This window comes from Mixophyes fleayi, chromosome 5, assembly GCF_038048845.1.
Source record: "Mixophyes fleayi isolate aMixFle1 chromosome 5, aMixFle1.hap1, whole genome shotgun sequence".
NCBI lineage: Eukaryota > Metazoa > Chordata > Amphibia > Anura > Limnodynastidae > Mixophyes > Mixophyes fleayi.
In genome coordinates, this window is record NC_134406.1 from 52,545,851 (window position 1) to 52,560,044 (window position 14,194).

Here is a 14,194-nt window from a genome sequence, read left to right on the forward strand (position 1 = left end):
CAGTAAAGAAATATCACAGAGATAAAGAAAATATCTTCAAAGTTAAGGAACACTAAATATAAAATCCGAAATAAACTTATAATAAACTTATAATAACATTCACAAGTATGTGTAGAAAAAAAATCTCAGAAGAAAATATGTTGAAGATCAAAAAAAAAAAGCTCTGATTGCGAGGGGTGATATTTTCTTTTCAGTAGTTCTGTTGAATGACATGACAATACAGTTACTGGAGGGCATTTATGAAGCACACCCAATGAGTATGACAACACATACTGGTTTTCCAATTTGTGTTTCTCGATGGCCTTCCCATGCCTCCTCTCTGCACTTGGGAGTGACCTAAATGAGTGGAGAAAACCCTGTAAGACGTACATGTCACGATTTATTCACAGTGAGATTCCTATTTTTAGCTGAAATTTGTACTAGCAGAACAGAAGCACAGAGTCTAAGGAATCCCCAGTTTTCACAATGAACGCCGCTAGGTAGCATGGCATTCGCTGCCGGGAGCTTGCAGGTCCCAGCTCTCTGCGCTGCCTTCTAACATAACATAGATGGTAAAATACAAGACGCAAACAAAACGTAGGAAATGAGAATAGTCAGACGAGCCAAGGGCTAGTGCACAGACAGACTACATATGTGCCGAATCGGGGTCTAAAGGATAGTCACTAACAAGCCGCGATCAATACCAGGAGTTCCAGGATGAAGTCAAGTGGAGATTAGAACACCTATAAAGGAACCAGATGCAAAGGTTCAGATCACTTTTGTTCTGACATTGAATCAATGTTCAGAGCTAGATTAAATAGTGCTTCCGATTTTAATCTCCAACCCCTGAAGCTGCTGTCATAGGATTATAGGTATAGTAACCTAGAAGTGTCACGCACCTTCTATTTACATTGTTTGCAGCAGAGGAGGATGTCTGACCAGGGACCAGTAGAGGAAACAAGGACCCGAAAGCAGAGTGGCTGAGATTGCCAGAAGCAGAAGGTTCAGCGGTAGCATAACCGTAAACTCTGCAGTAGTGTAAATGTTTCACCTTGTTTATGGCTTAATTAATTCAGGAGAGTTAGGGGACAGTGGGAAGGTTTCTATTACATGTGTCACTTAAATGTGTGTGAAGCATTTTACTATATTGTTCAGAGTGAGTCTAGAAATATGCTTCTCTGCTGAAGGCTGGCAGAGATTGGCTCTAGTCCTATACTTCGAACAGGACCTCATCAGTTGAGCAGTGCATTTCCAGCCTCACGCCGAATAATGTAATAACATTTCATACACAAAATTGCCACCTGTAATAAAAACAGTGCCCATGCACAGTACACGGTTTAAATATAATGCACAAATGCCCTTCCCCAAATTCTCAACCAGCTCCAGTGCCAGACAGCCTGAGACGGTATCCACTATAACAGGGAGACAAAAGGAGTGGTGTCACCATGCCACAGAAATAACCATTTTACTAAGCAAAGGGCTGGTCATTTAAGAGTTGGTTGTGATTTTGTTTGCTCCAGGAAACATTACCAAGTCCTTACGGCATACTTGATAACCAGTGTCTCAGTATCAGCTGTGTGATAGAATAGTATGTAAGCCAAAGAGACTAGGTGGAATAATTATGAAAAGCCATGGCTAGAAATTACTATGCGGACAATCGCAAGGAAATGATAAAGTGTAAGTTCTAGAAAGAAAATAGTGACACATTGGCATCAAAATACCACAGACTAGCAGAAATTCAAAGTCTACTGTTGCAACCAGAGGTGGTTTTAGGCTTTTGGGGGGTCCAGGGTGCTTAAAAGACGGGGACCCCTATGGTCTAAAATTAGTGATGAAAAAGAGAGAAAAACTGTCATATTGTTACCCCAATATCTCTCATTTCTCCTTCATCCACTCTGGGGGACACTGCTACCATGGGGGGGGGGGGGGGGGGGGGGGGGGGTTGTAAGAGGGCGCTTGGAATTGGCACTTAAATAGTGAACAACTAAGTGTGCTGCTGACTCCTCCCCTCTGCAATCCCACAGACCTCAGTTTTGTTTAAGTGAGCAAGGAGTTGGGCTGGGTTTAGTACTGCTTGACAGTACTTGCTGTTTAGTTTAGGTTTTATTATTTTTTTTGTTCTATTCTAGTAATGTTAGGTGAGGATAAGTGTTGATTAACATTTTTTTCCTCTTGGGTTTCTAATGGAACTAGGTTCCATTTTTATTCAAAAAAAAAAAAAAAAAAAAGTTAAGAAAAAAAAGAGGACCAACAGAAGAATCTTTACACGGCGGGCAGTGACAGCGCACTGTCCCAACTGGTTCAGCACTACCACGGGCAGAGAGCGCTGCAATCGGCTGAGGATCCGCCATGTTGGGAGATGCCAAGTCCTCCGCTGAGGGGGGACTTGGATCTCATAGAGCCCTAGGAAGGATTCCGAATGGGCATTGATACGGGAGCACAACGCAGTGTGGAAGCCTGGGCTGATAGAGGCTTCCTCTGGGTGTTTGAACCATCAGACAGAGGGGAGTGAGTGAGAGATTCTCACGAGTACTGGGAATGTAAAGGAGACCCCCCTGCTGATTGGTGCACTCCAAAGGCGGGAAAATTCAGCTAGAGTTTACCTCAGAGTACTCCTGACTGAAATAATGGAGAATCCATCCGCTGCTAGCTGCCCTTCCTTGACAATTGCACTAAGTACCCCAGTGAAGATATAGAATATATACACATATATATATATATATATATATATATATATATATATATATATATATATATATATATATATATTTTTAGAGATGCTCACTGACCACCGTGAAGTGGTTTTGGACCTGGATTAGCTTCGTGTTTTGGATCTTTGAAAAATTGCTAAAATCACATAATTTTGCTCTTCTTTTGATCCTACATTATTATTAACCCCAATAACACTAATTTCAAGTAATTTGCAGTCAATTTTGACCACCTCAAAAAGGTCACAATATTATTGTCATACATTTTCGGACAAATACTGCAACGACCTGGCTGGATGCTAAGCGACAGAGCAATGACTCAAACACACGGCAGTTCTTAGAACATCTAGGACACATTGGCACACAGTAGTGGCAGAAAAGAAAAGTTTTACAAGATGGAATTGTCCTTGGATATGTTGGATCTTAAAAAGGACATGCACATTTTAACAAACCAAGCACTCCAGCCACAAAAGTGCCACTACTTGTGGCTGAAGTGCTTGGTGTGTTTAGGCCCCCACAAAACAAGGCATCAATGGCCTTAAGGCACCTAAGGTAACAGTGCTGTTAATTAACTCTACTGTGGTAAGATGTTGTGGTCATTATCCTCAGCCTCAACATCCTCATTAGCGCCCTCGTCGGCTACACAAATATCCCCTTCATCCTGTTGAAATTCCAAAGAGGCATCCTCAATTGGTGTATCACCGGCTACACTCGGACTGTTCAGGCACATCTGCAGAAATGCTGAAAGGGGCCTTCTTTAGAAGTACACTATCAGATTGGTCACAATTACACATAGCACTCATGGACAGACTCTCCTCAGGGATTTGTGTCATTTCTGAATCTGAACATAAATTTTCCTCTAATGCCTTACTGTTTTCTTCCAGCTCGGCTTTTACACGTAAAAGTATTTGGGCACCACTTTTGGAGTCCAAATGACAAGGTCTTGCTTGGTCACGACTGACCTTTCAAGAAGAAGCCTCAGTAACAGTTTTAGATCTCATACTCATAGAGAAAGACGAAGGACTCATTCTTTCTTTGCCACTGCGCGTGTAGAGTGGCATGTTGGCAATTTTATTTTTTTCTGCAGATCACTTTGCCTGGATTACAGCTCTTTTTTCTTGACCAAGGTAAAAGGTGTTTTTTACATTTTTGTTTCCCTGACTTAAAAACACTATGTACTTTTACATAGGCTTTACTAGATGATGTACAGGGATTACCATCATCATGACTGGTGGCAGCAGCTGCTTGGTGCTCCTGCTCTTCTGTGTACTGCTGTGAATCCATTTTGATAACACTGTACAGTTTTTGGTGCAAATTCAGAAGAAAAGCCTGTATTTCAACAATGACAATTAGCAACGCAGCTCTCCTTTTTGTGTGTTACCTATATAACACAGTAGAATTGGACTGCAGAATTACATCAACCCTGTAAGCACTATTATTTGTATTTTTCTGCAATTAGAATTAGCAATGGAGCTCTCCTGAATGCCACTTTTTTGAACACTGCTACCACCCTCCTCTTTAAATTTTATAACTTTGCCTGCCCAACTGCTCTACACTCTGTACTACCCCTTCTGTGTCCCTCTCTCAAATGGCGCTAGATCGCCATTGAGGGCGGTATTTATAGATTCTAAAACTCGAGATCCAACGACGTAATGATGACGTTTTGCCTCATTTTCGATTCCGAAAAAGGGCGAAAGTACCGAGCCGACTCAGCTCTGTTCTCAGATCCCCTAAGTTCGGGTATGTTCGGTTCCCGAGGAACCGAGCCTGAGCATCTCTAATATATATGTTTGTTTATGTATATATACACACACACGTTTACAGAAGGCATATAGGGTTATAACTAGACTATCTGCGCTTAGGTGATTTTATACAATATCTTCCCCTTTTACATTATTATTACCACAGATATGTATATTACTGTTTTGAGGCTATTAGCCAGAGTCAGAACTAGTAATTATTTTGCTGTATTTTTATTTCTCTGTGAAAGTTGCGTAATCTGTATTTCTTTAAAAAAAACAAAAAAAAAATTGTCTGATAAGAATTCTTGTGCAGAATTGTATACCTGTTCTCAATGCCTTGCCAAATTATCTGTGGGGTAAAGAGACCAGGGGGCCGTTTGGACACAGTGTGAAACTGTCCTAAGCAGCCAAGTACCCCACTGGGGAATAACTAGTTAATGAGGTTCCTTGTGGTAAGAGAGAGAAAACGGTCTATATATATATCTACCTAGAGTTTAGTTTTATTATAGATGGATCTAAAGTTAATGGAGACGGTATTTAACATGAGTGTTCAGTCAATGATTGAGACATTAATTTTATTTTTCAGAGATTAATTTCCTTACCGTTTTGAGACATTGGCCAGGGTCAAAACAAAAAAAGTGATTATAGTATCTATTATCTCTGTGGTGTGATTGTTTATGGCCTGTTTCTTTTTAAATAATAACATATGAAAACTGAGGAGGAGCATGTAATTTTGTTATAGGACTGCTCCCCCTTCACAAATTGTTATGTTCCTTGAAGCCAATTCACGGAACTGGAAAGTAGAAAGTTCAAGAAACTGCTGAGCAGTTTTACCTCACAGACACTGATCAGCAGTATACTGTGTCTAACTGACAGGCTTTTCTCTATCTGTGGGTACTACAGGTATCACTGCTACTGATCAGCAGTATACTGTGTCTAACTTGACAGGCTGCTTTCTATCTGCGGGTACTATGCCCTAGACATGGTTCTGGAGGGATGAGTACCTTACATCAGTTTTGCCTTACGCATATCTGTACAAATAGATTTCTGTAGAATATTTACCAATTCCTTCATATAGTTATCAACTTAATGTTGAGATTCTTCTATTGTGAGGATTATTCTGTTATATATATATTAACCCAGGATTGTGTTTGGTAGTATGATTAGCCAAGCAACCGGAGGTAAATGTACTTTCCTGCCGGTGAATGTCCCTAAATCACGAACTCTGTGCTTTGGGTCTTTTTGGAAATCCTTTCTTGTGAACAAGAGTTATTAAGTTCAGCCCGCCAATACAAGTAGGCTCCTTGCAACTCTCGGACAGTCGCAAACGGGTAAAGATGCTTACTCCAAAAGACGTCCAAATCCCAAGATCTTAAACTAAAATAAAAAAACTAATCCGCATGACGGGACCTTTCTCTCCTCGTGACTGCGGAGGTAGGGGGTTATCCACAATCATTCAAATATCAATGGGCGGCGTCCACCTAAGATATTTGGGTCTTGGGGATCATGTCCAGAGTGACAGAAACACCAGGGGCTTTATTAAAACCTGCTCTTGGTGCCCAAACAGTGCGGTTCATTTCAATCAATTCTAAACATCAAGGGCGCTAAACCAACGTCTACTCGTAGATAAGTTTTGGATGGGATCAGTCCTTTGTTTTTACAGTAGGAAGTTCCCATTATCAATTTAGGGCTTTCCCCTTTGGCTTTCCACAGCCCAGAGAGTTTTCACAAAGATTATCGTGGTAATGGCAGAGCGTTTACGTGCCTTGGGAGAGAACATTATTTCGCATTTGGACTATTTTCTCCTCAGACTTATCAGGTTTTTTTCTCTATTAGCATCTGACCCTGTCTATTCGAATTCTGGAGCAACACGGTTGGATAATCAATTATTCCAGATCCCAGTTGATACCCTCACAGAGGATGAGGTTTCTAAGATAAATAATGGGACACTTCTTTTCAGAAGATCTTTTTCCAGAACATTCTCTACAGATCCCTACAACTCTCCTTCCATGTGCTTGGGCATGGGGATTCTAAGGTTGATGACATCTATGTTCAAAACCCTCCCATAGGGTCGTTTACACTCTCGTACGTTCCAGTGGAATCTACTTTTTCATCTGGAGACCCAATGAATCAGACTCTCCAAGGAGACTTGTCAACCTCTGAAATGGTGGCTAGTTCAAGAACTTCTGATGATGGGCCGATCGTTTGTCCTGTGGTTTTGGATTCTGGTGACCACAGATGCCAGTCTGAAGGGCTGGGGAGCTGTTGTTCTCCAGCTTTGTTACCAGGGTCTTTGGACAGACATTGAGGCGCTTCGGCCCATAGATTTCTCGAGCTAAGAGCCATGCTGTTAGCCCTTCAGGGAGCTCAGTCTCTCCTTCAAGGAAAACCAGTCCACCTCCAATCCTTCAATGTCACTGCAGTGGCATATGTAAATCGCCAAGGAGGAACAAGAAGCAGAGGAGCTGTGCAGGTAGCAGAACAGGTCTTCTTGTGGGTGGAGAAATTTGTTCCAGCGTTTTCGGCAGTGTTTATTCCCGGAGTGAACAACTAGAAGCAGATTGTCTCAGCAGGCATGTAATCCTTCCGGAAGAATGGGAACTGCATTCTCAGGTGTTTCAGGAGTTAGTCTGGAAATGGGCCTGCCAGATCTGGATCTGATGGCATCCAGACACAATCACTAGGTTCCAAGATTCTGCGTAAGAGATTCTCTGGCTGTGGTGGTGGAGGTAATGTCCATGAGGTGGGACTCCTGCTTAGGATATCACTTTCCACCAATTCCGAGGGTTCTAAGGCCATTACTGTTGGAAGGTTTTCCGATCATTCTGGTGGCACCGAATTGGCTTGGTTGGCTCTGATTCGCCAACATCTTGCTTCTGGTGGAAGGATCAGGCTGGGCTTTTCCTCTCAGGCCCGATCTTTTCAGTCAAGAACCATTTACACCATCCAGACTTACCTCGGCTGGCTTTAATGGCGTGGCTGTTGAAGCCAACCTCTAGCGGTCGAGGGGGTCCTTTACCAGGGTAGTGGAGACCCTCATAAAGGCTCGGAAGCCGGTATCAGCTAAGATCTATCACAAGGTGTGGAGGATCTATGTACTGTAGGGAAGAAGTGTCATAACCCTACCTTTTTCATATTAGCCATTTTCTGGCCTTTCTTCAGAATGGGTTAGAAATGGGATTAATACCAAGTTCTTTGAAGGTTCAGGTCTCATATATTTCTATTTTCTTTCAGCGCCGGTTGGCTTTCCTCCTTGACGTTTGTACTTTCCTTCAGGGAGTTATTCATGTTCAGCCTCCCAATGTTCCTATGTTGGCCCCCGTGGGATTTGAGCTTTGTTGTGGAGGTTCTTCAGCGGCCTCCATTCGAACTCCTGCAGTCGGCTGATCTGCGTTTCTTGATTTGGAAGGTGGTGTTTTTGCTGCCCCTTGCATCTACTCGTGTGTCAGTGCTTGGAGCCTTGTCCCGTAAAGGTCTTTATCTGGTGTTCCAAGATAAAAGGACGGTTCATAGGACTGTACCTACTTTCTTGCCTAGGGTGGTTCCTGTTTTTTATTTAAATCAAGAGATAGTGGTTCTGGCCTTTAGAGAAGGGATTGCTCCTTCTGGGCCTTCTTCCTCTGCTAGTCTGGACGTGGTCCGGGCTTATGTGGACAGGACTTCTGCTGATTGCAGAACTGAGTCTCTTTTTGTTCTTTACAAATATAATAGGAGAGGTTGACCGTCCACAAAGCAGACCATTGCTTGTCGGATCAGATCTACGATTAAGCATGCTTAATTGTGTAGAAATCTAGCTGTGCCTCAAGTTCTCACGGTGCGATCTACCTGTGCGATGGGGGCTTCCTGGGCTGCTCACCATGGAGCATCTGCAGAGCAGCTGGGTAGGGTGGCGACCTGGGGCCTGATTCATTAGTGATCTTATTGTAACGGACTTACCTTCTCCGCCGTCCCGGAAGCCGCACCTCCGCATCCAACACCACGTGACCGCACCCGGAGGCGGTCACATGACCGCAACCTAGAGGCGGGGATTTCGAACCCGTCAGGATAAAAACCTCACTCTGACACTCGCTGAGTGTCAGAGCAACACTTACCTGTTCCTGGCTCCTGTACTTCGTGGATTGCTGTGTCTTTCAGTCTCCTGTGTCTTCCTGTGTGCTGATCTCTGCCTGTTTGACTACCCTGGCTCTCCTATTCCTGTGGACCGACTCGGCTTGCTGACCATTCTTCTGTTCTTGTGACCCGTGTACCGAACCTGGCTTGTTGACTCCGAGTTGCCTTCTGATTCTGCCCGACTCCATTCCTGTGTACCAAACCGGCTTGTCTGACTCCGCTGACTCCACTAACTCCGCTCCACTCTGCTGTACTACATCTTGGGGCGAACCTGGGGACCGCGACCTGCGACTCCTGGCAGCGAAGCCCACCCCGCCTTGCGGCGGTTCTTGGTGAACACCGGGGAGATCGTTAGACTCCGCACCTCAGGTAAGCCAGCGCTAATCAAGATTAGTAGTAGAAGTATCCAGAATCTGTTACACTTATCTGCCGTTTTTTGCTTATCATAAGCAAATCCACTCTGTGCATGCTCAGAAAAGGGAGAGAAGAAGCAAAATCCACTGCATAAGTGAAGACTTTCTTAAGTTAAGATGAAAATCCATCTAAACTCACTCTTATCTCCCTGTTTCTTCTTAAAAATAAGCATCTTAACTTTTGCACACGATAAGATCACTAATGAATCAGGCCCCTGGTCCTCAGTTCATACCTTTACAAGGTTTTGCCAGTTCAACATGATTGTGTCTGCGGACGCCAGTTTCGGCCGCAGTGTTTTGCGGACTAGTAGACCATAGAATTCCCTCCCTTACGGGCTACTTTAGAAGGTCCCCATGGTAATAGTGTCCCCCAGATGGAATCAGAGAGATTTAACGCAAGTACAAAAATCTTCTTTTCCCCTCTCCATACCTCTCTCCCCCCTAAAGCTTTCATCAGAGCCCCCTACCTATAGCATGATGTTAATTACCTCGCTGCTCAGACAGGAAGTGTCTGATGAATATGCACTTCCTATCTGGGTACTGCATTGTGGGACTGCCTTTCTGAGCGTACCAAGTCTGTGAGGTTAGTTTAGCCTCATGCATAAGGCTAGTAACTCTATCTGATGCTAGGCGCTGGGGGGGGAGGGGGGGGCGCACAGGGATAGTATCACCCTCCCCCTAATCTGTCTCTGGTTGACATAAAATTGGAAGCAAGTTCAACATGTGTGCTGGAAAATTGCATAAAGATGGATGCACACTTCAAACACTGACTGGATGGGCTTACTATGCCACACCGCATCACCACACTTTGAGGTTTCTTTGGATTTAAGCAACTAGTCATCAATGACTGCTTGTACTGGTGACACTTGACAGACCCAACCACTCACACTTTGAACATCAACTGCAAATTAGCGTGGCATTCCCAATTGTCGGAGGGTAATTGCTGCCACGACTAGGTTCCTTCATTGGTACCCAGAACAGCCGACACATCATGAGCAAAATATAGCTGATGCAGCACCTCCAAAGGTTTCCATTAACTGCCTTAGCTTAAAGAGCCAAGTAAACCCAAACCATATCAGTCAGTGTATTACGGAGTAAAATAATATACCCAAAATGTTTATACTTAAAATTATGTCCACCAACACTTGTTAAAAATTAACATAAAGTACATAAAGTGAGCAGCTGTACTTATGGAAAACAATTAAACATTGGTGTAGGATATTTGTATGTTCAGGTCAACATATACCAAGGTTGCCTGCTGAAACCTGTTCCCTATGACTACTGATCTCATTAGCATTGCAGTCCGTTCCCCTTCCCCAGGTAGTGTCTTTTAATTTACATTAACTTGCAGCACACATAGAAGGGATAGCTAGCACCATCAAGCAAGATGTGCAGCCGGACAACACTATGATGTCCAGCTGCGCACATTGCCACCTATTACACTAAGCAATCTCCGCTCATTTTTATGCGCACCACTAAGGGGTGAGAGAGAATTAGCAGTGAAATATCGCCACTTAGGGCTAGATTTACTAAGCTGCGGGTTTGGAAAAGTGGACATGTTGCCTATAGCAACCAATCAGATTCTAGCTGTCATTTTGTAGAAGGTACTAAATAAATGAAAGCTAGAATCCGATTGGTTGCTATAGGCAACATCCCCACTTTTCCAAACCCGCAGCTTAGTAAATCTAGGCCTTAGTGTCTTCATGGACTGTTCCTGAGGAACATCTCACTGAATTGAATCCCCCCCCCCTTAGTTTGTGATCTGCTTTGCAGACAGAGCTACACACTGCTATGTTATAGGCTGCAAAGCATTGTGGGAGATTTATTCATTCTGGTATGAAACAGTTTTTAGGGGCATCACCACTAACTGCAGTCTTAATCCAAACAACAGCTGCAGATAGGTACTGCAACTAAGGTGCAAAGAAGATCTAAAAGAGTATTTAATGTAGGAAAAAACAAACAAAAAAACTCAAAAAAGGTTTATTAACACATTTATGACAAATTAAGAATGTGATTTCCAATCACTTCTCTTGCAGTTTACAATCATATTTGTAAAGATGTTGACAGTGGAACTTTAATTTATTGCATTACTCTTGTGTAGCTTAGGGACACCTTGTTTACAGATCAGCAATTATGTCAGTTCAGGTGGCAAGTGAACAGATCAGGAAAAGAATAAACCACTGGTGCAAAGTGCTGCTAATTACAGAGAACAACTAGTCGGAGAACCAACCTCATCCGAAAAAGAAGCTATGCTATCCAACAATGCAAATAAGTAGCATGTTTTATAAGTGAATAGATAGTGAAAGTCATAGCGAGATCTTTAACCCTTATAACTGCACAAGGGAGTTCTGGAGATGCAACCGGACAGCAAGTTCCAGGCAAGGTAAGACTATTGTGCATTGCCTTTTGTATCTTTATTTGGAAATAAATTCATAATATTAGTTGTCACGAACACGCTCCCAGCTGCCGTGACTTTGGGTGTTTGCTGTATGAAGTTACACGTGAATTCTGCACTCCAGTCTCTCTCTACCTATCACTCAGGTTATAGACCTACTTAATCGTCCTCAAACAATGCTCATACCCCCACACACTTCAGGTTTTGCCACCACCTATTGAATACGGGCAATAGGACCCCAATATACTGTCCTATACTGGCACACAAGGCTTCTAGTCACCACAGGCTAACAAGGCTCCCACTAGCAAACAAAGGGTTAACTCTTCACACCTCCAGACTGTTACACAAATGTAAATGCAAGCACACACTAAGCTTGTTAATCAAATGTATCAACAAATCACACACCAGCATTCAAAGGGTTAACTTGGTCGAGCTATATTCTTCTTAACATGCTAATGGATTCGTTAGAGTGTCAAGGACGCCACATATTAAATTATAGATTTAATATAAAAAAGTACAGGGCATTCAGATATAAAAAAAAAAACCAATTAATAAATTGGCATAACATGCAGTTTAAAATAAAAGGGGTTACATTCAGAGTATCACTTACATGAGTTGTATAATCTGTGCCATAGAAAATTGGCTAGGAAGATGGACAGTTTATCAATGTAGATTGATTTTCCAAAAAGACTGACAATTTGTTGTAACTAGTCTCAGGTTTTTAAAGACACCTTTAACACCTCCCCACCTCCTGGGGGGGTTGTGGTCTGTGATACTTTTTTCAATCACCATTTGCATGCTGTCTGATTTACTACTCAACTCCACTATGTGACCTAACTTTTCTGTGGAGCATCAGACAGATTTTATTATTAATAAATCCCCTACGAATTTGTCCATCTTTTGATACCAAATACGCCTAAATACAGTGTTTTCGTAGAGCTTACACTGATTTCCTTAACTTCTCTGTGGGGCAGAATTCTTAATTTGACATATGACCTGCTCTTCATCATGAGAAATATGTGGTTGATACACTACTTTTATTGATTTTTAAGTGGCATATTTTAAAACTGAAGTATTTTTGTCTAGATCACATATAGCCAAGTCAGCACATGGGCTCTTTGAGCCAGACACCAAGCTAAGTGGTTCCTAAAAGTCTATTCAGGTGTCAAACCTCCATCCCAGGCCAGGATATATCTCAGAGCAAGGGCCCTTTGAATCTGCCACAAGTGACACTCCTATCTTCTCACACTGGAATGTGCAGAGCCATCAAATACACATCCAACAGACTTTGTCTTCACATTTTACCCTATAGTAGCTCAATTTATCAATGGATTCATTTGATATACCATATTTACACTGCAGTTATGATTTAGGCCTTATTCCCCACAATTATGTGATGGGTTAACCCTTATAAATAACTGTTCTCTATGTTCACGACATTAGTGTTGCAGTATTTTCTGTGGTTTCTATAAGTAAGTAAGTCAGCTTGCAGAGGTTACTATTTAGTAGTATTAGGCCTCATACCCATTTTATTTATTTATTTATTTTTTGGGATTAAGAAAAGCAAGTGAAATGCATTTGACTTACATGACGCATTTTACATGCATCAAGAAGCATTTACAAAAGTATTTACAAGTGTTTATTAACATGTGTCTATGACAAAATAGGAAGTTCTCATCTTTCAGTAGTCAGATGCATGGGAAAAAACACACAGATACGCTTGTTAACCACAAGTGGGTATGTTCACAATGCGTTCCCACAGAGATGCATGGATTTTTTTTATTTTTTCTGAATACACTTCAAAATTTCAAGGATCACAGTTCCAATACAATACTACATACCTCATTAACCCCTACCAAACAACATCAATTAACCAGTGGTGGATAGACACCTTGGAAGAAAGAGTATATGCAAAAGCTTTACACATAGTGGGAACGAAAAGCCATATGGGTCGGTAAGGGCAAAGGGATGAGTCTCCTCGAGTCCAGGAATCAACACCGAACTGAACTATAAACCAGAATGAAGTGGGGTGGCATAATGGTGGAGCCAGAAATGGTAGTAGTACATGCGATGTGTTCCATCTTACCAACATACCAAATTCTCCCAATGATTGAAGAGAGTGAAAGCAGTTCAGGCTTTTTCTAAAAGCATGCTGACACTTTGTTGCTTTTAGTATATGACAAATTAAGTTTTGTATGTATGAATGGATTTTTCCTTAAATAGAGCAAAAAGTGTCCCAAAAAAAAACAAAAAACAAAAAAAAAAGCCAGAAGAAACAACTGAAGTTCAACACAAATGGGTTTGGACCCATTGAGTAGAACAGATTTTCTTTTACGTCCATTTACATTCTTTAAACTGGCGCTGGAAACACTAATAAACTGCATCATTGGAACACCAGCGGCTATGAGTCTATAACTCCCTTAACTCCTCAGAGTCTCCCTGTCAACCTCATTCATAAGTGATAACACCCCAAAATACAATTGTTTGTGGGCATGCCTCTATGGCAAGAGCTGAGTAAGGAACCATTGTGGCAGGTTGGGTGGGTCAGAAACAACATTTACATACATAGTCAGGTTGATAATTTAAAAAAAGTACAAAATAAAAAGTTTAGAGTATCTCAAAGAATGCATGGTTTCTGGGGGGGGGGGGAGGGGGGAGTTCATAAATGATCTATCTTTCGGTTTCAGCGACCATCTACAAAAAAACGAGTGTCTGATTTTCTGGATTACTTTAGAACTAACGCAGGCTATTAACTGCTTCAGCCACACACAAACAAACGTTGTCAGTGAACATAGTAGTGTAAGGTGATTGTCCCCTGGATCCAAGAAGCAACAAATTATAAAATAA

General features: G+C 42.1%; 1 protein-coding gene across 3 annotated transcripts in view; it reads right to left on the bottom strand.

Moving 5' to 3' along the window:
* Positions 1-14,194, bottom strand: part of SP4 (Sp4 transcription factor) — a 34,481-nt gene that overhangs the window by 16,813 nt on the left and 3,474 nt on the right. The window lies entirely within an intron of this gene.